Source organism: Solanum verrucosum, unplaced genomic scaffold (assembly GCF_900185275.1).
Source record: "Solanum verrucosum unplaced genomic scaffold, falcon-dt-bn FXZP01000210.1, whole genome shotgun sequence".
NCBI lineage: Eukaryota > Viridiplantae > Streptophyta > Magnoliopsida > Solanales > Solanaceae > Solanum > Solanum verrucosum.
In genome coordinates, this window is record NW_026020045.1 from 902912 (window position 1) to 928279 (window position 25368).

The 25368-nt window shown below is 39.5% G+C and overlaps 1 protein-coding gene across 4 annotated transcripts in view; it reads right to left on the bottom strand.

The window, feature by feature from the left end:
* LOC125821735 (MAP3K epsilon protein kinase 1-like) overlaps positions 1–25368 on the bottom strand; it is a 602763-nt gene that overhangs the window by 49187 nt on the left and 528208 nt on the right. The window contains exon 1 of one of the 4 annotated variants that reach the window (XM_049501116.1): positions 14997–15008. The exons of the other annotated variants lie outside the window; for them this stretch is intronic. The gene's annotated coding sequence lies outside the window, so the exon portion shown is untranslated. Of the gene's footprint in view, positions 1–14996; positions 15009–25368 lie in introns of those variants that run through there. 4 annotated transcript variants of the gene reach the window in all.

Below are 25368 nucleotides of genomic sequence, written 5' to 3' on the forward strand. Positions count from 1 at the left end.
CTGCTTGCTTTTATGAGAAATGACTTCGATTGTAAAAGTTTTAAATTTTCTCGTACTTTTCTATTAACTTATGTTATGATATGCTATGGGCTTGTATGAGACCCCTTCGGGGTCAAGTACGCCATGTTACGTCTAGGGGGTACCCATAGGCCGTGACAAACTATGTAATCAGAGCACAAGGTTTAGAATGGTTCTAGGATTGTCTCAAACCACGTCTAGTAGAGTCTTGTTCATAAATGTGAAGCGCTCCACATTTATGATTAGGAGGCTATTGGACGTTTAGGAAATCTCACTTCTTCATTCTCTAAGTCGTGCCATAGAGTTTGGCTTTAGTAGGTCCTTCTCCTAATCCATGCCCTTAGCTTTTTCAGGGTATGGCTAATACAAGGGCTAATGCTAGGAGAAATGAGGAAGGAAATGTGGATCAAGAGATTCCTCTCCAAGTTCCACCCCAAGATCCTCTTCAAGCTCCAATTGACCCTATAGTGGAGAATACGACTCATGTAGAATTTAGGTCCTCTATGCAATTGTTGGCTAAAGCCTATACGGATGTTGGTCCCCAAGTGAACCCTAATATGAATCCCGCAGACTTGAGAGTGAGGGAGTTCCTTAAGATGAAACCTCTGGAGTTTTTATGGCTCCGAGGTGGAGGAAGACCCTAAGGAGTTTGTAGATGAGATGTGTAGGATTCTTGATATCATAGGGGTGATCTTGGTAGAGAAAGCGGAGTTAGCCGCTTACCAATTGAAAGGGGTATCCCAAATATGGTATGGTCAATGGAAAGAGAGTAGACCGGTAGAGTCGGGTCCCATATAATGGGAGGTGTTTAAAGAGGCGTTCCTTGATAAATTATTTCCCCTAGAATTGAGTGAGGCAATGATGCAAGAGTTTAACAACCCTAGGCAAGGTAGCATGAGTGTTCAAGAGTATTCCCTAAAGTTTACTCAACTCTCTAAGTATGCTCCAACCTTAGTGGAGAATTCAAGGGCTGAGATGAACCACTTCATGATGGGAGTATCTGAATTAGTAGAAAATGAATGTCGTGTGGCAATGCTTATATATGATATGGATATCTCACGTCTTATGGTTTTCGCCCAATGAATGGAAGAGTCAAAACATAAGAAAGAATCTAAGGAGAAAAAGAGGTCTAGATTGGATGGTGATGAGTCCTTGGATGATGAGTCTGATGGACATGGTCGCCCTAAGTTTAGACAAAAGTTCCTCGAGCAAGGTCCCTCAAGTGCTCCTAAGTTCAACCAAAAGAGGGTGTCTAACCACAAGTCTCAAGAAGAGGGTAGTGAAATTCTATTACCGGGATGTAGTAAGTGTGATAGAAGGCATGATGGTGAATGTTTAGCGGGCTCTAATGTTTGTTTCGTTTGTGGTGAGTTGGGCCCATAAGATAAGGCATTCCCCTAAGATTACCAGAAATAAAAAGGATAGTCGGCGGAGGTCCCAACCCTACCCTTCTTCTGGTCCACTTGGTTTGGTTGGCAAGGCTCAAAAGAAGAATAGATCTTAAGCTCTCCAATCTAGAGGTGATCAAGAGTGATCTCTTCATGTCCCTTCCGGTATGTGTTTTATATTTTAGTAAATTTCTGGATTTCTTGTCTTTGGTGACTTGTTATGATAGACTTTGATGTTGTCTTTAGTATTTGTCACCCTTATGTTATGAAAGATAGTTAGAAGGATTTGTGTAGGCTTACTCCCAAGGGGGAGATAGTGTGTCTATCTAGCAAGGTTATTGTGTGTTATGATAGTTGATGGTAGAACCTGACTTAGTCATGATGAGTTTTGAGGTATGTTTTTAGATTAGTTGAATAGGATGTTGAAATAATACCTAGATGGGTTGAGTGAGTAGACTCCTCTAAGAAGGGTAGAAGTGTAATTTACCATGGTTTAGAATCACCTTGTGTGATGGATATGAAATCTTAGTGATAATTTGCTCTGACATTAGAATTGAAAGAAGTGATGCTTAAAAGAGTTTGTATAGGCTTGCTCCCAATAAGGAGATAATGTGCTTAGATAGAAAGGTTGTTGAGTACCCTTGATGTTCATGAGTTAGGTTTGCTTGAAATTTTCACCTTGAGTGGTGTTAGTGAGGTTGCTAGTGAGCTAGAGTTGCTTAAGGAGAACATCTTTAAGTAAAAAGTACCGGTATAAATCTTAGACCGGCAAGTTAAGATATAGAAGGACAAGGAAGTTGCTTCATAAGTTGTAAGAGTGATCTTTTAAGGGTTTAGTGATGGTGCTACTTGGGAGGTCTAGGGCCAATGAGAAGTCCCAATATCCTCATCCTTCTTCCTTGCATTCGTCCTTTAGCATTCAAGATCTTGAGATTTTAAGTTTCTCTTGATTTGCTTTTATATGAAGTCATATATGATTTGTATGTTTTTATGATCTTCTTATGTGGTACATGTTCATGAAAATGCTTAGGTCTTCTTAGAAATGACTTATATGCATTATCTTCCTCATGTTATAGTGCATTTGAGTAAATTTGCATAAAGACTTCATAAGACGAGTATATGAGCATGCCTTAGTTTTGGAGTTGAAAGATTCCTCCTTGAATAAATGTTTTTTGAGAGTAAATTGAATTTAGGCTCCATGAGGGTGTATTGAGAATGTTTTAGTTAGGAGATGTTAGTTCATCCTTGAAAATGAGAAAGATATAGAATTTAATGCATTTTGGGTTGGTAGATGTAGTTCCTACTCCATTGTGTTGCATTGAATACGTTTAGTTTGGAATTGAAGTTTTCTTCCTTGGTTTTGTGCATTTAGATGTAGTACATGCATGATGGGCTGCTAGCTTGGATGTAACACCCCGTATCCTAGATAGACCAAAATGGAGATTTTGAGAAGTTGCAGGTGCAACCCACGGTTGCCATCCACGAATCGTAGGTCAGACCACGGCCAATGTTGGTGGTCTGTGGTTCACCACTGCAACCCCTTCCCAAACCCAGCTCAAAAAATTGGCTAAGTCTCAACCCACAGTCTGTAGGTCAGACCACGGTCCGTGGATCGAGGCCCCCTTTACCCAGCCTCTGACGCAAATGACGGCCGACCAGCACGGATCAACATTCAATGCACAGTCCGTAGGTCTGACCGTAGATGAGGGTCAACAGCCAATTAGAGGAAAATTGTTGATTGGGTCAACTTCAAATGGTCATAACTCTTATCACAAAATGAGTTATGTGTCCCATAACCTATGTTATGATAGATAATTGAATCCTCTTTCCAACGCCACCAAGTTTGCTAAAATCCGACCTCCGAGTAAAAAGTTATGCTTGTTTTAGTGAAGACCTGCCAAACAGACTTGACCGACGGACCCAAACGACGGCCGGTAGATCAAACGACGGACCGTCGTTCCTTCCGTGGATGGGCTTCGCCAGAATTAAGTTAGGGTTGTTTTGGTCCTTTTCCTATTTCGTTGGACCCCTAACCTACGTCATTTAGACCCTAATTTATGAGGTTTTAGTCAGTTTAAGCCTAGAAACATAACTAGAATTTACCTAAGTCAAATCATTAATCAAAACTTAGAAAATTAGAATGCTAAGAGGAGAAAGAAGTCAAGAACCCTAGTTCAAGAACGCAACAAGTTTTCTTCAGTTCCAGCGCAGAAATCAAAGGATTTCTTCGTAAAATTCGTCACCAGGTATGTGAGATTTCACTAGTGGGTTCCTTTCACCCATTAGGTCCCTAGTTTTCAGTCAGTTTCTTGATTCTCTTATTATGACTAGACCTAGGGTTTCTTTAATGTTAGAATTGTTGGGTTCCTAGCTGTTCAAATGATCCAAATCAGATTAGTATGTTAATATTCAGTTTATTGCATGAATTTTAGAACCCTAACTATGTATTTCTTTAGTTCTTGAATTACACATGCTAGGTCAAATATTTCAGTATTCAGTTATACATGTCTCAGTTTATGAATGCATCATTATCAGATTAATTGTTGCATTCTCAGTTTTGCATGTTCAGTTTGAGCTATCCAGTAACTTACAAAAATTCAGTCATAATGTGTTAATCACTTAATCCATTGGGAGGTAGCATAATACCGATTTGGACTAGGGTTCAGCATACCCAAATAGTTCCAAAACTACTAGCCACGTAAGTTGTAAGTCCCCTCTGTGGGCATCATTTCAGTGATCACGCCAGCATGCCTCTATACCTCTGGCAGGGTATATTGGGTCCTCTCGATGGGGCATATACATCAGACTCCACATTTAGCTCATGTGGTTTTATTATTGGTTATTAGTAGCTCCCAAAGTTCAGTCAGATTCTATTGCATTGACCATTTATCAGTATAGTCAGTATTCAGTTTCAGCATGTTATAAATTGGTCACTGCATTCAGTTATCTCAGCATTCAGTATTTAAATCTTGTTCAGACTATATCATTGCTTATTTGCTTTGCTCAGTTATATGTTATTCCAGCTGTATTCTATCCTGCATGCTCAGTACCTTTCAAGTACTGACGCATACATGCGCTACATCTTCTCGTGATGTATGTTCAGGTTCTCAGCATCCAGATCACGCTTAGATCGGTTCCCGATCTCCAGTTCAGCAGAATCAGTGGTGAGTCCTCATTCTCCGAGGACAATAGTCATGAGTCTCTTTTCAATATTATTTTTAGTCCTTTAGTTTCAATTTTTCTAGACTTAGCTGAGGTTGTCCCAGCATTTCTAGTTAGTTAGGGCTATTTTCAAACATAGATAGATTCAGCTTAGTATTGAGTTAATATTTTCTTTGTATTAAACTCATTAGTTATCAATTATCTCAGTTATAGTATATGGGTATTCCCCATCTTTTCATTTTTATTTATGATTTAGCTTTCGCACCAGTTTATTATCTTTAGTATGCTCATGATCATGCCAGCAGAGTTAGCTTGGGATCACTTGTGGTCCTAGGTCTTAGGTCTCGTGTCTGCATCTCGGGGGTAGTCTCAGGGAGTGACATTGGAGTTGTGACTTTAATAAGTGTTTAGAATCATCATTCAAGGACGAATGATCCCAAGGGGGAGTTATTGTAATGCCTCGGAAAATAGTAAGTTGAACTAGAGAATTTTAAACCTTTTCGTAAGAGTTTTGAGTGTGGTATGAGGATTAAAAATCACATAATGACTCCTATACTTAGAATGAAGGTTTTAGGGGATGAATGTCGAGGTACGACCCCCCAAGGACCAACCAAAGGGGTCCTTGAGGAGGACCCCAAAGCAGCCCCCAAAACTGCCAAATTGCAGCCACCCACGATTGCCATCTACTGGTCGTGGATGGACCCACGCCCCGTGGGTTAGGGTCGTGGGTCAAGGGTAAATGTCACGACCCAGGGGTACCCCCTAGACATAAACATGGCGTACTTGACCCCCAAGGGGTCTCATACAAACCCTTAACATAATCATAACATAAGATAATAGAAAAGTAAGGGAAAATCTAAAACTTCTTTGAAACCATACAATCGAAAACATTTTCATAAGCAAGAGGAAGTCTTTACTATAACATTGTCTCAAACCATCTATTAAACTCTTAAATAAAAGACTTGGGACGCAGCCCATACTAAGTCTAAACGAAATGACATAAAGGAGACATAATGGGTTTGTCCTCGAAGCTATGAGGACTCACCAATTCTTCAAATCTTCTTGCACCTTAGGAACCTAGCCTTCAAGCAACTTAATCTCCGAAACCTTACATTTGATTAGAATGTAGGCAATATGCGTTAGTACAAAATGTACCAAGTATGAAAGTTATCGCAACATCATAAGAGCATCTTAAATGGTTAGTCAACATAAGACATAAGCATAAGAGATAATAACATATTCATAGCATAATCTCCAACATAGGCATCATATTATCACAAGTCAACATAAGACATAGTTAATGAGCATAGGAGATAAATCATGTTCATGGCATAGTCTTAACTTAGACTTTCATATTTACATACTTCAACCTTTAGTCTTTCATATTACAAGAGAACTACTTTATAAGTCACCTCCAAGCATACTTGTGCAAGGCAAGAATAGCATCCCATAGTACTATCCAAGCTAATTACCTCTTTTTGGTCATTCTTGGGCATAGTCCACCTTCATAATCAAGATCTAGGTTTTCATGTCATAAGAGAACTTATACTCCTAAGTAACCTCAAGGCACACTTGTGCAATGCATGAGTGGCATCCCATAATACCACTCACACCAAGCGTATCTTGACATCACTCTGATGTATTCATGCTTTCTAATCATAGGTGTCATTCTTGATCTACTTCATAAGGACAAGGAACTATCATCTTGAGTCAATCATATCATGGAAGGCAACTATAGCAACCATCCTAGCTAAGCATACATCACATAAGAAAACACTTCATGAGTAGCTTCAAGTCATACTTGTGCCATGTATGAATGGCATCACATACTACCACTCACACTAAGTACTTTTTTAGTCTAGCTTACTCAATGCTTACTATTTATCATTCTAGTCCATCAAAGAATAACACACTACTAGGCTAAACCTAACTACCATGGAAGGCACACTATCATGCAACCCAAGCTATACAAGGAAGAATACAAGTATTCCAACCTAGCTACCATGCAATCATTACATATGATGCAAGCTACCCTTATGGGAGTATGATTCCTCAACCCTAAGCTATCCTTAGAAGAGTATGAATCCTTTATCCTAAGCTACCATGAAGTGGTCTTGGCCTAACCAAGTCAAGCTACCATGAAGGCATTCTTGCAATGCTAGTTCAAGCTACCCTTAGGAGAGCATATGTCCGCAATCCTAGGCTACCATGCCTACTCTAATGCAAGCTACCATGAAGAACACCCCACAAATGCCCATTCAAGCTACCATGAAGAACATCCCACAAATGCCCATTCAATCTACCATGAAGAGCCTTCCACAAATGATAATTCAAGCTAACCTTAGGAGAGTAAGGTTCCTCAATCCCAAGCTACCATGAGATCTTCTAACTCATGCTACATAAACAAGCTATACATGAAGGGATCATATATCATAACTTCAAGTTATTCTATTCTAACATGTTTTGATTCATTTTAGGTGATTAACCTTTCAAACTAAAATCATTCTATGTGAGAAAATCTTTCACATTCTACATATATGCATTCATATAATTCTAGGTAGGTCATGTGGTAAAAGCCTTCCACCACAACTCTATCTATTTTTGTATATCAATTCAATGCAAGCTATCTCATCATATTAGACTTACTCTATAATCCCTAGTTATCAACATTATGATTTCAAGCCCTAATATCAAGTTTTACTCCACAATCATCATACTAGACTAGATCACAAGACACATTAGTCACAAGCCTTAATCATAGGCAATTCTAAGCATAATTCACCATAAAGTTCCAAATTGAATTATTACAATTTAAGGTCTATTATACATGCATAAGTCTATTTCAATTCATGATTTCATATTTCCATTCTTGGATAAGTTCTATACATGGTGACAATTCTAGAAGATCTATCAAGAATCATCAATTTCTCATTAAAAGACATAAACCCACATGTTTTGATTTCTAGGGTTAACCATGGAATTCACATAAATTCTTCATAATATCATGAATTATCACTAAATTAATCATATATATAAGTATTATCCAACCAATTTAAATCATACCCATCTAAAACCCACACATTGGAAGTAACCCTAGCTTAGATTGAGGTTCCTCTACACAAATTAAGGGAAATCCTACGGGACTCTATGGGTGGAAGAAACCGTAGATGAAAAGCTAAACATACCTTAATCAAAGCCCTAGCACAAGCCTTTAACAATGGAGCCTTAGTTCTTGACCTTAGCTTCAACCTCTAGATTCTTCTTCAATGGAGGTCTTTCTAGAGAGAGAAATATTTGAGAGAGGAGTGATTTGGGGCTTTGATTTGGGTCTTGTGAAAAGTGACTTGAAATTGGGGGCTAATGACTTAAAATACCTTAAATAGGTGAATAAAACTCATATAAAATGACCCCCACTTAAAACTAGTCGAATAGGAATTTCCCATTTTACCATCAACTTGGCAGCCCCTTGCTAGGGGTCACGCCCCTCTTCACGAGCCGTCAAGGGATCCACGGCCCATGGTGGTGCCCGTGGTCCCTTTTGCAGTAGCTCCCCTTGTCAAGCCAAACTCCCATAATCCTAAGGCATGACCACGAGTTGTGGTCATGACCACGGGCCGTGAAGTGGCTCGTGGTCCCTTAGGCAGTAGCTAGGCCTAAGGACCTTGATTCCCAGGACACTAAGGAGTCTTCACGGACCCCTTCACGTACTGTGGTCAAGACACTGGTTGTGAAGGTGGTCGTGAACCCTAGGCAGTGCATGGCCAAGGTTTGGCAGCCTTGGCCTTTGGCTTAGGTGTTGCCACCTTGCCTTAGCACTTGTCCTTGCAACCATTACCCAAATCTTAGGTAATCTTCTAAACTACGGGGTCTAACATGTACCTTGACATTTAACCACCAACCCCCTTATTCTAAGCATGGAAAGTCTCATCTACGACTCTATTCCTCATATATCAAACCTTAGAACCCTAGCTTGAGGCTCTAGTCTGGTCTACTAGTTTCCGGGGAGTTACACTGAAGTTCCCCTACAATTTTCATGTTGCAGAACCCAACTAAGACTTGCCAGCACAGGCAGTGGACCTATCCACGGTCCGTGGATGGGTGGGGCATAGGTCAACACAGATTTTTAGTTTTAGTTTTTAGTTAGGGGTTTGGGGGTTCAATTAGTAATTAATTAGGGGTTAAGGTAGGTCGGTTAGTTACTTATTTAACCACCTATATAAGACTAATATGACCCTAACCTAAGACATTAAACTCATTCATCTAAGACCCCAAATCTTCTCCAAAAGTTCTCTCTCTAGAAGTGAAGAAGAAAAAGAAAAAGAAGAGATGAGAAAAGGGCAGAGTTTCCTCCATTGATCAGAGGTTGATTTGGGCTTTGAATTAAGGTATATTTAGCTCATTCATCTATGGGTTCTTCCACCCATAGATTTCCCCTAGGTTTTCCCCCAATTGTGAAGTCAAAAACCCAATCTAGCTAGGGTTTCCTTATTACATTGTGGGTAGGGCTTAGGTATGATTCCAATCTAGTGGATAATACCTAATTATGATTGTATTAACATTGAATTGTGATATTATGATGAATTCATGTGATTTCTATGGTAAACCCTAGTTTATTTGATGAATGTGATAGTTTGTAAGTTTATGCCATTAGAGGTAAAATTGAAGGTTCATAAGTGATCTTCTTGAATCAATGTCATGTGTAGTAATTGATCAAATTTAGGATCATATAATCATGAATTAAACTAGACTTTGTTGAATATGAAGGATCTTCACTTGTAAATATGGAATTGAACCTTTATGGTCAATTATGACTAGAATCACCTAGTAATTTAGAATGTGATTAAAATACCTTGAAATCTAGGTATGAATGAAGGTAGTAAGAAGTAAAGCTTGAAGTATAATGTTTGTAGTCATCAATGTTGATCACTAGGGTTTTGATAGTAAAACCAATGTGATGATCTAGATGTGCTAAGACTTTGAGAGTAAAGTCTAAATGTGAATATAAGCTTGATCGATAGAGTTTTGGTGGAGGATCTTTACCTACCTAATCTACCTAATAAAGGCTTGAATATGTGAAGTGATAAACTCACTCGAGTCATGATGATACCAATGTTTAATGTAGAATTCTAGATATGGTTTTATGCATGAATATGATATGACATGAAAGGCTCTCTCACATAGAATGATTCTAGGTTGAAAGGTTTGCTCATCTAAAATGAATCTAAGTCCTAGGACTATGAAATATGATGAGGCTTGTGGTGATTCCCCTAAATAACCTTTGCATGATAGTAATGTGTGGTAAGTTCCCTTACTCCTAATCAATTAAGTATGGGGAGTTTGAGGTGATTACCCTTTATATATGTGTGACCCCCAAGGCAAGCAGTGATTACCCATTAGCCTTTATGTTGATCGTTGAGGCAATTACTTATGATCCTTATGTGATGTAGAGGCGAATACCTACATTACACATTAAAATGGATATGGAGGTGAATTCATATATCAGTTTAATATGAATATGGAGGCGAATACATATATTCCTCTAACAATGAACATGGAGGTGAATACCTATGACTCATTAATTGCATGACTAGAAGTGAATACCCTTGTCTTTATGATTCCATGATATGTGTGGCTTGAGGTGACTTCCTTTGTACTTCATGACAAACTAAACATTTATGCCTTGAGGTGACTGATTAGTCCACAAATTGGACTCAATTAGGGATATATTTTGATAGAATTAGTGTCCTCAAATGCATATTTTGTGTCAATATCTGATTAAAACCCTTAAGTTTCAGGTATTTGAAGTTTGAGGGAAAGCATGGACACTACTTAGCAAAAAGTAACAAAAGTAGCTAAAAGAACGAAGAAATGAAGATTTGAGAATCACCGAACCAGTTTGGCGAGTCGCCAAAAAGTCTTATCCTCGCCTTTTGTTCCAGTGTGATGAGCCTTGAAGGAAAGGATCAAATCGGTGGTGAAAAGGAGCAGTCGGTGTGTCGCCGAGCAGTTCCGCGAAGCAGTTCTATGTCACCTAATGATCCAAAACATGATGATGTTGAAGGCTAACGCAAGACGGCGATGAACTAGACCAAAGGGCGGATCGCTGAGTTGATCGACGATTCCGACTAACTTCGCCGAGTGATCCTTCGCATCACAGATTTTTGAAAACTAAAAATACTCGTTGAGAATTAATATTCTAGGAGAGAATTTGTAGCTTTGAACAGTAACTTTTCAGACTTTACTTCTATTTTTGAGTTCTAAGTTTGTAGAGGGTTTTGAAGAACTTGAAGATTCAAAAGGTTTCAACTCCAAGAAATTGGACTTGGGTCTTGTCTATTCTTCACTCTTGGCCTATTTTAAGACTTAAATCTTCATACCCATTTGAATGCAAACTCATATTGGTATAAATTTCAATCTCTTTTACATGCCTAGCTAAAACTCCAATTATTGGGGTGTGATTTTGTGAATATGGGTTAAAATATTTGTTGGGTCTTGCTTGTTGATGATTTATTTGTTGTTTAGATGTGATTTCGTTTAGTAGTTGTGGTGGAACTTAATGAAATTGTAGTTGCAAATACGATTTCACCTTTGTGTTTTCGGCTTACTCGAGAGAGAGGTCATAAAACTAAGACTACTAAATTGATGGCCGGTGGGATTGGGTCGACATGAGGTTCAACTCGAGAGAGTGAACCTTAGTCCTTCTCCCACACACTCAACTCGAGAGAGTGAGTGGGCTAAGGCGGAGGTTGTTCTTCATGCGGCAAGTCGGTGTCGGAGAGGAACCCATTTGATTTGGGGTAAGTTGCTCGAGAGAGAATTTATCCCCACTATAGTCTAGCCTAGTCACAAATATTCAACATATTTATTATCAAAAGTATGTACCCAATAGTATAGTTTATCCCGTATTCCTGTCACATCCCAAGAACCTCATCTCATTGATTAGTACTTTTTGCATTTTTGCTTGCTTTTACTTACTTGTGACAAAACCCCATTGATAATTGACGCTTGCATCACCCTTTAGATTTAACATGTTTGTATTCGATAATGTCTTTAGTTATGACTAATTAGAACTAAATTTTATTTTTCTACTAACCACTCCCTGTGGAAACGATCCCAACCCTTGGTGGGGTTACTTTACTATTGTACGATCGTAGACACTTGCATTAGAAGTTGTGTCTTGATTACGCAAACATCAAAATGGCGCCGCTGCCGGGGAGTGGTGTTATTTGATAATTCTTAGATTAGTAGAATTTTTGTTCTTCTTAGTCGTAGTTTACTAACTTAATTTTTAGTTTTGTTTTGCTTTGAAGCTGTTGATATAGACAAATACCCTGAGCATGGCTGAGGGAAATGGTAGTAACTCGGCTGAGATGAATCAAGAAGTCGAGAGGGACTTCAAGTTAACCGCACTGGTAACTCAACTGAACGTGTTGGCCACTAAAATATCAGAGGTGGAAAACCAGTGCAAGAGCCAAGGGAGGTACATACCCCCTCATGAGCGGAAACAGTCTAGAGACAGGGAGAATAATCGTATCAAGAACACAATCCAAATCATTTTCCAAAATATCACCGAACAAGACCGAATGTTGGAAGAGATGAAGGAGAATATTGAAGTGTTGAATCTAATGATTGGCTCCCATTCTAGATCGATCCAGCTGATCAGGACACTCATGAGTTATGCAGTACCTCCTCTTCACTCAAATGAACTATTGGGGTTACCTAGTAACACTAGGACCAACCCTACCAATGGAGAGTGAGTAAGGACTCGCGTCGTGCCACGACGTTAACTAAGGTGCTTCTTGGGAGGCAACCCAAGGTTTTAAATGCTTTCGTATGCTCTTTTAAATAATAGTATGTTAGTGGTGCATGTTTAAATGCTGAAAGTGTTTGGAAAATGCATATTGGCGAGTAAAAGGTCAGTCGGCGAAGCGCCGAAATGGTCGGCGTGCCCGATGAAAATCGTCATTTGGATCCTCACTTTGACTGAAGGTCCTATAAAACTCGGTGAGCACAGTGACCACTCGGCGGGTCGCTGAGTGGATCAGTAAGTGCGACTAATGTCACCGAATGGGCGCGAACTAGACGGTTTATAATGGCCAAAAGACTTAGAATTTGAATTCCTTTACTCTCCCTCGCTTTTAAACTTCACAAACCCACACCAAGGTACTATCTTCAATATTTTTCTATTCCATTAGTATTTTAGTTATTGATTGGTGCTCGGAACTAGGATTTCTTTGCCGCCTAGCTTTTCAATCCTGTTTTAATCGGCATATAAGGTTGGTTTTCGAATCCCAAATTTACATTCGAAAACTTTGTACTCTTTTGCAATGATCATATCGTTTTGTTGTTTGCTGGGCCTCTCTGATAGAATTAGAATGCTTGAATACCAATTTTAATTTGAAAATCTTGCCCGTATCGTTTTGATATCAAATGCCCATAATTTTTGTGCTTTTAAATGAATGAATTTGCATTGAGTTGTGGTTGCGTGTCATTTAGATTGATTGGGTGAAGTCTGAGTAACCCATGTTTGTGCTAAATGATGAAAATTGCTCAATGATAGAGCAGGTGACAACACTCTTAAGAGCAAATATCGTCAAATAGCTAAATTTGGCAAAACTGAGAAAATTATGAGTATCTTGGGGTGATGGGTAGTATGGGTCTTGTTTGAATTTCATGAATGCATGCTTTGATTTTGTTATTGGGGATTGCGGGATTGAATTCGAGAAGGTAGGTTGGAAATAGGCACGTTGGGCTGTTTGGCGAGATAGGTCGAGCTCGCCGAACCACTTGGTGGATCGCCTAATGACCCATGATCGCCTTTAATCTCATGTTATCTTTATTGTTGGATTCTGTGACTTTCGGTGAGAAAGCTTGAGGTCGCCAAAATCACTCGGTGAGCCGCCACAAGTCTGATTAATCGCCTTTTTGTCTGCACCCCTTAAACTCTTGTTGCACTATAAATTTTGGCGGACAAATCCTTACTCTCCGAAAGGACCTTCACATCGCCGACTTGCCTTAATTTTTAAGCCAACCCCTTCGGCGAGCCCGATCTGGCTCACCAAAAAGGTTCGGCGACTCACCGACTGGATCGGTGAGCCTGTCTGCAATAGATTTTCTGTGCTTGTGTTTGATTCTCTCCTAATTTCTCCCGATCTTTTGCAGATATGGTACGTACAAATCCAACAATGCCACCCAAAACAAAAGCACAGGGTATAAATATGAACGATGGGGGTCAAATCCTCCAAAGCGGAGAAGAGAAAAACTCCCACCGAGATATAAAGGCAAAAGAAAGAAGCATATAGCTAGAAAAGGAATATTTATTGAAACTCAGGCTAATTTTTTAGAACCAGAAGATGAGCAACCTCTGATAAACCGAAGGGATGAACTTCGGGCCAGATCTCAGTCCGCATCCACCAATATTCCCAAAGGTGCCACTCCTCCGGCAACAGACTCTGTGCCAGCGCAGACACCTCCAGTGGCCCCTGCACTCCCTATCGTTCCTCCCCGTAGACTACTGAACATATTGAAAGGTGAGGGGGTATGAACCATCCTTTAGGAGAAGTTATTATCTACGGAGGGCCTGGAAGGCAAGCATCACGACGTGATTGACACTCTCCGATACCATGAGTTTGAGCAGTTCACAAGTCCCCGAGGCCCTTACATTTCTTCTTGGGATAGGGAATTTTACACAGCTTATGGGGAGTTGGTGCCCAAGAACAAGAAGAAGGAAAGCAAGTTTAGATCAGTAAATTCGGTCATGGTCAGAGGCAAGGGAAGTTAAGTGCCACAGCGAGTATATTAACACTGTATTAGGTAGACTGATGCACTCTGCACTCTGCACTCCCCTACGAAGGGTTGCCTATTGTTCAATACCTAGATGACCTGAAAGGTTGACTGGCTCCTCTAATCTCTGACACCACCCCGAGGTGGATGGATGTTGGGACACTTATTGAAAAAAGAGACTTGAACATCGCTACCAGGTTCTGGTTTGGTTTCATCAGCAACATCATCATGCCATCACAGAATGAGTCCATTTTGCGCCATCCTAAGGCAGCGTGCCTTGGTTCTATCTTGTCCAAGAAGCGCATCGATCTGGGGCTGCTGATTTCACAAGAGATAGACATGAGGGCCAAGTAGAAACTCACTTCTCTGCCATTCCCAGTCTTGATCACGGAGTTGTGCCAGCGTGCTGGAGTACCTCAGGACACTACGAGGGATATTGAGGTCACCCCGTCTTCCTTAACTGACATCATGCGTATTGAGGCCGACTTCACACGAGAGGAGGTTGACAGGAGGAGAGCAACTCTGGCAGCTATCTCTCCAGAAGTTGATGTTGACTCGTTACCAGCAGAAGCACCTTCGCCTACTCCGGCCTCTGAGCCTTCAAGTTATTCCGTTCCTTCCTCTTTTTCACAGGTCCCAGATGCTTCTTCCTCCTCCCAGCCTGCCAGGATTACTCAGGCTATGATTCTGAAGATGGGGCAGCTGGCCTATTCAGCGGATGTGAGAGCGACTCGATTGGAGAGATCTATTCCAAGGATGATCGATAGTGTTATCTTGTCTGCACTGACCCCCCTTAGGGCCTCTACTGATGATCTGGCTACTAGAGTCGTTGCTTGCGTGAGCAGACAGGGGAGGACATTCGAGGCTTTGGCTTTAAAAGTCGAAGTAGCAGATTTGAGGAAAGACGTAGACTATTTGAAGTCTACCGACTTCACTTCATTGTTGTAGGGTGCAAACGACAAGAATTCTCCTGAGACCTCGTGGATTCCTCCGGCTACCGCCAAAGATTTGCAGAGGGATGGCACAGCAAATGAAGAGTCGGATGCAGAAACCGACGAGGAGCTGATAGCAGTACATGAGGAGGAGATGATAGAGAGCCGAGAGCAGAGCATAATTAGAGATTTGTCAGATCTTGTGGGGACGATTGTGCAGTCGGTGATCCAGACATCACCGACTGAGACATCCACAGCATCCCCTAGTGGATCTGGCACTGCTATTCCCTCTAAGGTGATTCCGGGCGCTGATGCCCAAGTTCATACTGCTCTACTGGGCACTGAGTCCCTGACAGATGGAGAGACTGCCTAGACAGGACTTTTCTTTACCTCCCTCTCTGTCTTACTTACTTTTATTTTTGGATACTTTTATTCGCATTTGAGGACAAATGATATTTGTTTGTGGTGGGGTGAGGCCCACCTTTGTGCATATTTATTTTGATTAAATATTTTGGATTGTGAGCTATTATTGTGTTTATATTGTTTTTATGGATGTTTGAGCTTATGGATCCTTTTGTTTTAAGTTGCAAAATGATTTTGACCCGTTCGAAAAAATTTTGCCACTTCTCATGTGTTGAATGTGGTTGTTCTTTTGCAAAATTTAAGTCTCGGTTCCGATCAATACCGATGACTTGAATAGTGCTCTTAATCAAACGAACATGAATGCGTGGCTACAATGAGGCCAAATGGAGTTGCATAGACAATATGTGAACTCTTTGCATCTCGTTATGACTTGCCTAGTATCGAATTGAGTCTCTTGTGATGATCATTGTACACTAGCGAAAGTGCGGAGTCTTGTTTGACTGTAGTGTATATGCCTAGTGTGATGAGCTTACTTTGAACCATGCATGATAGATCCTAGAATTTGCCCCGTTGGTCCGGTCAACTAAGTGATGCTATCTCTTGATATGATCTTAGGCAACTTCTAAGAGTGTGAGCCAATTTGACATATACCTCTTTTGTGACCTACCTTGTGAGTGTGTGAATCGCTTCTGAACACCCCTTCAGCCTTACCTTTCTTTAGAAGAAACTTGATGAAATCATAACCTTTCTTTATCCTTTACCCATAAGCATCATGAAGTTGTGGTTAGTTGAATAGACAACTTAATCCAAAAGCCTAAGTTGGGGGTGTGGTGAAAAGAAAAGGCAAATCAAGAAGTGTAAGAAAGTCACTCTTACCCATGGTTTTGAGAAAAATGGAACCCCTCCATATATATATATATATATAAACAGAGGAAAAATAAGAATAAAAAATAAAGTTGTGGAATAAAGTACAAAAGAAATGGGGTTTCCAAACAATCCATGGAAAGTGAATAATAGGATGATTTATGAGCATTAAAGAGAATGATGAAGGAAAACGAAAGGAAGTGTTGTGAGCACCACATTTCATGAGGATGAAAGTCACTAAACCTTAATGACCATACCTTTTCAGTCAACCCCATTACAAGCCTTGAAAAGACCTTTTTGATCTTGAGTGAGCCGAAACAAATGTTGATTGAAAAATACGAGCAAACATATGGGTGAAATTATGCATTGTGTTCTTCTTTGTGAGTGTGAGCGTTGCATCTGATTCTGAAGCTTTAAATTGTGAACCATTGTGTTAATATGGAATAATTCCTTGTGTGAGGGAATTTGAACACTTTGGTTGAGCTTGAACTTACATTTGAAGCAAGTATTGTGAGCATGAGATTCTTTGATATTAGAGAGTCACAATTTGAATCTTTGAGTGGACATTTGATTTTTGCATAAGTAAATTGAGTCTTGTTGTGTGCATTCATGATTGAGTCTTGTGTAGCACTGTTCGAGACACCCTTTCTGAACGGCTGAACTTGAGTTTGCTTGAGGACAAGCAAAATTTTAAGTTGGGGGTGTTGATGAGTCCACAAATTGGACTCATTTAGGGCTATATTTTGATAGAATCAGTGTCCTCAAATGCATATTTTGTCTCCATATATGATGAAAACCCTTAAGTTTCAGGTATTTGAAGTTTGAGGGAAAGCATGGACACTACTTAGCAAAAAGGAACAAAAGTAGCTAAAAGAATGAGAAATGAAGATCTGAGAATCGCCGAATGGTGAGTCGCCAAAGGCTCTTATCCTCGCCTTTTGTTCCAATGTGCTGAGCCTTGAAGGAAAGGATCAAATCGGTGGTGAAAAGGAGCAGTCGGTGTGCCACTGAGCAGTTCCGCGAAGCAGTACTATGTCGCCAATGATCAAAAACACGATAATGCTGAAGGCTAAAGCAAGACGGCGATGCACTAGACCAAAGGGCGGATCGCTAAGTTGATCATCAATTCTGACTAACTTCGCCGAATGATCCTTCGCAGCACAGATTTTTGAAAACTATAAATACTCGTTGAGAATTAATATTCTATGAGAGAATTTGTAGCTTTGAACAGTAACTTTTCAGACTTTACTTCTATTTTTGAGTTCTAAGTTTGTAGAGGGTTTTGAAGAACTTGAAGATTCAAAGGGTTTCAACCTCAAGAAATTGGACTTGGGTCTTGTGGATTCTTCACTCTTGGCCTGTTTTAAGACTTAAATCTTCATACCCATTTGAATGCAAACTCATATTGGTATAAATTTCAATCTCTTTTACATGCCTAGCTAAAACCCCAATTCATAGGGTGTAATTTTGTGAATATGGGTTAGATTATTTGTTGGGTCTTGCTTGTTAATGATTTATTTGTTGTTTAGATGTGATTTCTTTTAGTAGTTGTGGTGGAACTTAATGAAATTGTAGTTGCAAATACGATTTCACCTTTGTGTTTTTGTCATGCTTGAGAGAGAGGTCATAAAACTAAGACTACTAAATTGATGGCCGGTGGGATTAGGTCAACATGAGGTTCAGCTCGAGAGAGTGAACCCTAGTCCTTCTCCCACACACTCAGCTCGAGAGAGTGAGTGGGCTAAGGCGGAGGTTGTTCTTCATGTGGCAAGTGGGTGTCCGAGAGGAACCCATTTGATTCGGGGTAAGTTCCTCCAGAGAAAATTTACCCCCACTATAGTCTAGCCTAGTCACAAATATTTAACAGATTTATTATCAAAAGCATGTACCCAATAGTATAGTTTATCCCGTATTCCTGTCACATCTCAGGAACCCCATCTCCTTGATTAGTAATCTTTGCATTTTTTCTTGCTTTTACTTACTTGTGACAAAACCCCATTGATAATTGAAGTCTGCGTCACCCTTTAGATTTAACATGTTTGTATTCGATAATGTCTTTAGCTATGACTAATTAGAACTAAATTTTATTTTTCTACTAATTCTCAAAACCACTCCCGGTGGGAACGATCCCAATCCTTGGTGGGGTTACTTTACTATTGTACGATCGTAGACATTTGCATTGGAAGTTGTGTCTTGATTACGTAAATATCAGTGACTCCCCCTTGCATTTATGAATATGAGCATAATTAGTTTGGATAGTAGTTCTACATAACTCTCCAATACATGCATAACTAAGAGGTGATTACCCTTGTCATTATGATGTTAAGAGATGATAAACATGAATGATGAACCTAAAGTTTCTAGCTTAGCATGGGTAGGATTATGGGGTCTTGTTCATGCATGGCACAAACTTGCCTTAAGGTGACTCATGAGGTGTTTCTCTTATATGATGTATGCTTAGATAGGATTGTGCTATAGTTTCATTCTTTGACATGATATGATTGACTAAGGTGATAGTTCCCTCGTCTATATGAAGTAAACTAGTAATGAGACCAAAGTAGGGTAAATATGACTACGATGACTTCAAGGTTATGCTTAGTGTGAAAGGTAGTATGGGATGTCTTTCATACATTGCACAAGTGTGATTTGAGGTTACCTAGGAATATGGTTCTCTTATGGTAAGAAGAGCTTAAGAGTTGACCATGTATATAGACTATGATTAAGATGACCAAAAAGGTATACTTGGCTTGGGTGGTATTATGGGATGCTATTCTTGCTTTGCACATGTATGCTTTTGAGGTTACTTGAGAATGGTGCTATTATGGTATATATGAGTAAGGGTCAATTGTGCATATATGATTATGACTTATCTCCTATGCTCATTAACTATGTCTTATGTTGACTTATGTTTATATGATGCTTATGTTGGATATTATGCTATGACTGTGATGATTATGCTATGACTATGATGATTATGCTATGACTATGTTATTATCTCTTATGCTTACGTCTTATGTTGACTAAACATTTTGTACTAACGCATATTGCCTACATCCTAATCAAATGTAGGGATTAGAGATTGAGTGCTACTCTTGGAGATAGGTTACTAGAAGTTGAAAGGAGTTGAAGATCTTGGTGAGTCCTCATAGCTTCGAGGACAACACCTATATTTCCTTTATGTCTTTTATTTTCATGTTGAGACTATTTTATGGGTTGTGTCCCACGAGTTATTTTAAAGGTTGTATTAGATGGTTTGAGACAATGTATAGAAAGACTCCCACTTGTTTTTATCATAAATGACTTCGATTGTAAAAGGTTTAATTTTTTCCCGTACTTTTCTATTATCTTATGTTATTATATGTTAAGGGCTTGTATGAGACCCCTTCGGGGTCAAGTACGCCATGTTACGTCCAGGGGGTACCCCTGGGTCGTGACATAGGGGGACAACCAAGTCATGCCTAAGATTATATCGAAGTCAGTCATATCCAAAATCACTAAATCAGCCCAAGTCTGAAAACCCTTAAACAAAATTAGACAAGCACGATAAACATGGGTGGCTATGACAGACTTTCCAACTGGGGTAGAAATATGGATGGGGGCATCAAGAACATCACAAATCATAGCAAATTCGGAGGCAAATCTCACGGATACATAAGAATAAGTAGAACCCGGATCAAACAACACATTATTCATCCGGTCACAGACAAGAATAGTACATGTGATCACCGCGTCAGACGTCTTTGCCTCATTTTTGCCCGAAAAAGCATAGCATTGAGCCCTATCATCTTGACGAACTACTATCCTGGTTGCTCATTACCCCTACCTGCGTTACCATTTCCTCTACCCTCACGGCCTCGCTGATTACCTCCTCGCCTACCTTGTGGATGCCCTCAACCATTATTACCATTCCCTACGGGTGTTACTGCTCTAGTTTGCTGCTGCGCGAAATCTAACACTCGTGGGTGGGGATAATTTCTCCTCATATGCCCAGGTTCTCCATAATTGTAGCAAGTACGATCAAAAGATGGTCTACCGCCCATCAAAGACACGACTCTCTGGCTATCTTTCGTCAAATTATAAGGTGGAGTTCCCGAGTAATTAACTGTAGAGGCGGGCATAGTGGATTGAATTGGCTTGGCTGCAAGCGTTGGCCTTCCGGACCCCTTGAAGTAAGAAGCTTGCAAGTTGCCTGAATTCTTGGCCCTTTTTGCCAATTCCTTAGCCTGACCGTCTCGCCTTACCCCTTCCACTTTCTTAACGTAGTTTGTTACCTCATTAGAGCTCTTCCCTGCAGAGTTCATATGAACAGATAATACCTGCAACTCAGAATTTAGCCCCCTAATAAATAAGCGGATCCTCTCCTCTTCAGTAGTCACCAATTGAGTAGTATATCTAGACAATGCATGAAACTTGACCTCATAAGTAGCTACAAACATACCACCTTGCTCCAAAGCCATGAACTCCTCCTTCTTGCGATCTCTCAAAGTTCTAGGCACATATTTTTCTAGAAATAGAGCATGAAATTGGGTCCATGTAAGTGGAGGTAAAGTTGAAGATTTTCATTCCATGTAAGCTCTCCACTACTGCTTGGCCTCACCTTGAAGCTGAAAAGTCACGAACTCAACCCCATGTTGATGGACAATTCCTAACTTGTGAAGGCTCTCATAGCAATCTAAGATAAACTCATAAGCATCATCATTCTCAGAACCAAGAAATACAGGAGGCTTTTGTTTCAAAAACTTAATCAACATCTCATTCTCATTACCAGTCATAATAGAACCCAACAAAGGACGGAAGAAAGCATCATTACCTTTAGTCCCACCCACCTTAGGCGTAGTGCTAGCAACAGGGGGATTAGTAGGATCTTATGTTGCTTGAGTAGAAGAAAGCACTCCAGGACCGACCAATCCTTTCAGGAATGACATGATCTATTGAGCTAGCACTGGGTCTATGGGAGGAACACCGGTAGTCTCAGCATGCACCTCTTCCCCTTGTCCAACCTCCTCAACATTCTCAACATCAACCTCCTCTTTTATCTCTTCATGATGTATGAGAGGGGCCTCATTTTGGGGAGAAATTTCGATCGGTACCCTATCTTTAGCAGGCGCCACTCTTCCTCGGCCTCTACCCTTAGCTCTTCATCTACCCCTACCTCGATCGCGACCTCTCGCTGCAAATTCCTCAGTTGGAGCATTGACGGGAGCTACAAGCCTAACGCCGTTATATCTAGTGTTAACCATCTGCGAACAGAAGAGTGAAGGCGGTTAGATACCAGTTTGAAGCGACAGATACTAATTGGAATCAAGTTATAGCACGAAGGAGACAAGAGAAAATAGAGAGATTTCCTAAAGTCCTATAGCCTTTCGAAGAAAAGTAAAGGCGTCCACGTACCATTCCGCGAGACTCTACTAGACTCTTTTTGGTACATCGAGATCAACGAACCTAGGCTCTGATACCAACTTTGTCACGACCCAGACCATCGTGATTGGCACCCACACTAACCCTCTGGTGGGGAAACCATAACTACTAACTAACTAACAATTTAAAGCTATGGAAGAAGGTTTAAATAACTAAATAAGAAAGATCCCATAAGCTTCAACAAATGATCTAACAACAATATTAAACAAATACAGAAGAAATAACCTAGAACCTGAAAGTCAATGTACCAAAACTCTAACAAGATTCATAAGTCTAAACAAGAAAATCATCTAAAGAACTAGTCTAAGTCCGAATCGGATGGACTAAACAAAAATAGAACTCAAACCAGCCCGAAAGAACTGGCTCACCCTTGAATTCGAATCGGCGATCACTGATCTTCTAATAAAGGTCTGTCAATAGCCGTCGGAAGATGCCCTGTACTCAACAAAAATAAGAGCAAGTGCAGTATCAGTATACAACCACCGTGTACTGGTAGGATCACGCGGCTATCCCACTAAGTGCAACATACATAAGTCAATACAACAATACAATCACATGCATATATCGAACATATACAATATTATCAACATTTATGAACAACGAACAACTTCACATTTCTCAAGATACATAACTATGACAAGTCATTGGTCCTCTCATGGAACCCAAACCCAAACAGTTAGCATACCGAAACGTGGTACCCGATCCAATGTTTATGCCGGAACGTGGCAACCGATCTCATAGTTATGCCGGAACGTGGCAACTAATCCAAGTTAGTTATGCCGAAATGTGGCAACCGATCTATTCCACACACCACAATCACAATCACAAGTATATCCTTAAGATCATACATTTAAGTCATGATTTTATGGCAATCATCATTCATTTATCTCATTTACAACAAGTGTGATCAATAATGCAACATTCATATACATACATGTATCATAATGAAGCAAGAACAAACATACATTACACAATCATAGAATCACAACCATCACCTACCTCGAAACAAGCTTGAAACCCTAAGAAACTTGATCCTTCCTTTTTCAAATTCGTTCTGCTTGTTCTTGGTCTACAAACAATCATAATAACACGTGAATCAATAAACAATCACTAATTACCCGATTGATATCAGATTTCCCTACACCTTAATGATTCCAATTTTGTCCAAATCTGGACTAGGTTGGGAAAATTCAAATACTACGAAAAAGTTTTCCGGCCTAAAATTTTTCCCTATTGAATGTACTATGACGATGGAACCCGTTCGTTACAAATTCTCACTTGATGAGTACCTTATGTCTAAAGATCAAATTCTTATAACTTAAGTTCGTAGAAAGTTTATGTTGTGAGAAGGAAACATTGATAAGATCTATGGTGGTTTGTGTATTATGAGTGTGTGGTGGTTGGTTCAGGTTCACTTCTGATTGTAGACAGTATTGATTTAGGATTTTATCATGGTTATGTGAGAAAAGATTTGTCTTGATGATTGTGACAAGGTCCTTGAGAATATGTTGCAGACGTGTGTAAGATTAACTTTGGTGGTTTGTGGAATCGTTTTTGTTGTTAGCTGAGTTTACATACAACAATAGTTATTATTCAAGTATTGATATGGCCCCATTTGAGGCATTGTATATGAGGAGGTGTATGTCTTCAATTGATTGATTTGATGCATTTGAGATGAGACATTGTGGTACTCATCTTTTGAGGGAATCGTTAGAGAAGGTAAAATTTATTCAGCTCAGAGCAGGCAGAAAGAGTATGCAGATCGGAAGGTCAGAGACTTGGAATTTATGGAGGGAGAGCAAGAGTTGCTGAAGGTTTCACCCATGAAGGGTGTGGTAAGTTTTGGTATGTGAGATAAACTCAGTATGAGGTATATTGGGTCATTTGAAGTGCTTAAGCGTGTGGGAAAGGTGACTTATGAATTGGCTTTACCTCGAGGGTTGTCAAAAGTACACTCGGTATTTTATGTGTCTATGTTGAAGAAATATCATGGTGACGGAACTACATTATTCGCTAGGATTCAGTCCTTCTTAATGATAATCTATCTTATGAGGAAGAGCATATAGCTATTCTAGATAGGGAGGTCTGCAAGTTGAGGTCAAGGAAAATTACCTCTGTGAAAGTCCAATGGGAGAATCGTCCGAGGAGTCCACTTGGGAGACTGAGACTAATATGCACGAAAGATATCCATTTTTTTATTGAGTCGGGTACCCTTTCTTACCCTCACCTTTCTTCTAACCATTCTGGAATGAACGGTGGGTAAACTGGTATCTGATGTAACGGTCAATTAGGTTGTTTTGGGTACTAGAGCTTCTTATTTTATAAAAGACTCTTTCGGTAGATTTTAAATGAAAGTCTTGAACTATTGGTGTAACTAAAATTATTTAGTTGATGCATATTTACTAAATAATTAAGTAATTAATTTAGTTGGAGGTTAATGGGTTGAATTCATAATTTATTTAATATCTTATATCACTTGACCCATATACATTAAAATAAGTTAGTAGGATTTGCCACTTTTAATACATAATTAGTTTCGAAAGAAAAAGGGCTAGGGTGACAAACCTTAGTTGTGGCGTCTCAAAGCGATTGTGCCTTCAAGTAAAACTTCAACAATTCCATGATTATCCTATGCATATTGATTATATGATGAGGATTTGCATTATTATATCGTTGTGTTATATAAGGGATTAAAAGTGGGTATATAGTGTTACCATTTGATTTTGGGGAGAGAAATATTTGTCTTTCATTATAGGCAATGTTGTGCTAATGATTAGTAAATCATTGAGACAAGTGTCGGTTGAATGTTATATTTAAAAGGGTAGGATCAATTGAATTGGGTTCATTGTTGCTGTCAGTGGTTTCGTAACCAATGACTTCAATTTTTAATATTATTATTTTTTTATCATATTATAAATTAAGTTTTGATATATTGATATAGGTAACTAAATATAAGGTGTATTGTATTATATAAATTCCATTAAATTTATGATATTAGAGGAATTGAGACTTACCCTTAAGCTTGAACTTTAGGAAATTGATTATAGATTTGGGTGAATTTTTGGGTCTAGGCTAGACATATAGTAATATGGAGAAAATGGTCAAATGCCCCCTCAACGTATATCCGAATTTCCAACTACACACTTAAACTTCACGGGAGTCCTATCACTCCCCTGGACTGTTTAAAAAATGAAATGATTATACCCTCAAAAAGTCATAACCAGATCTATGGTGGCATGTGAATTTCACGCATTTGATACGTGGAAAAGTCATCAAATATATTTATTTTTTTCATTTTTTATATTTTTTTTTACCCTTTTCATTTATATTTTCACTCATCCCTTCCATCACAAAAGCGCTTTCACCATTTTCACCATTACTAGAACACCATAAGTCCATCAAAACTGGGTCTTTGAATAAGATAGGTGAATAATGAACTG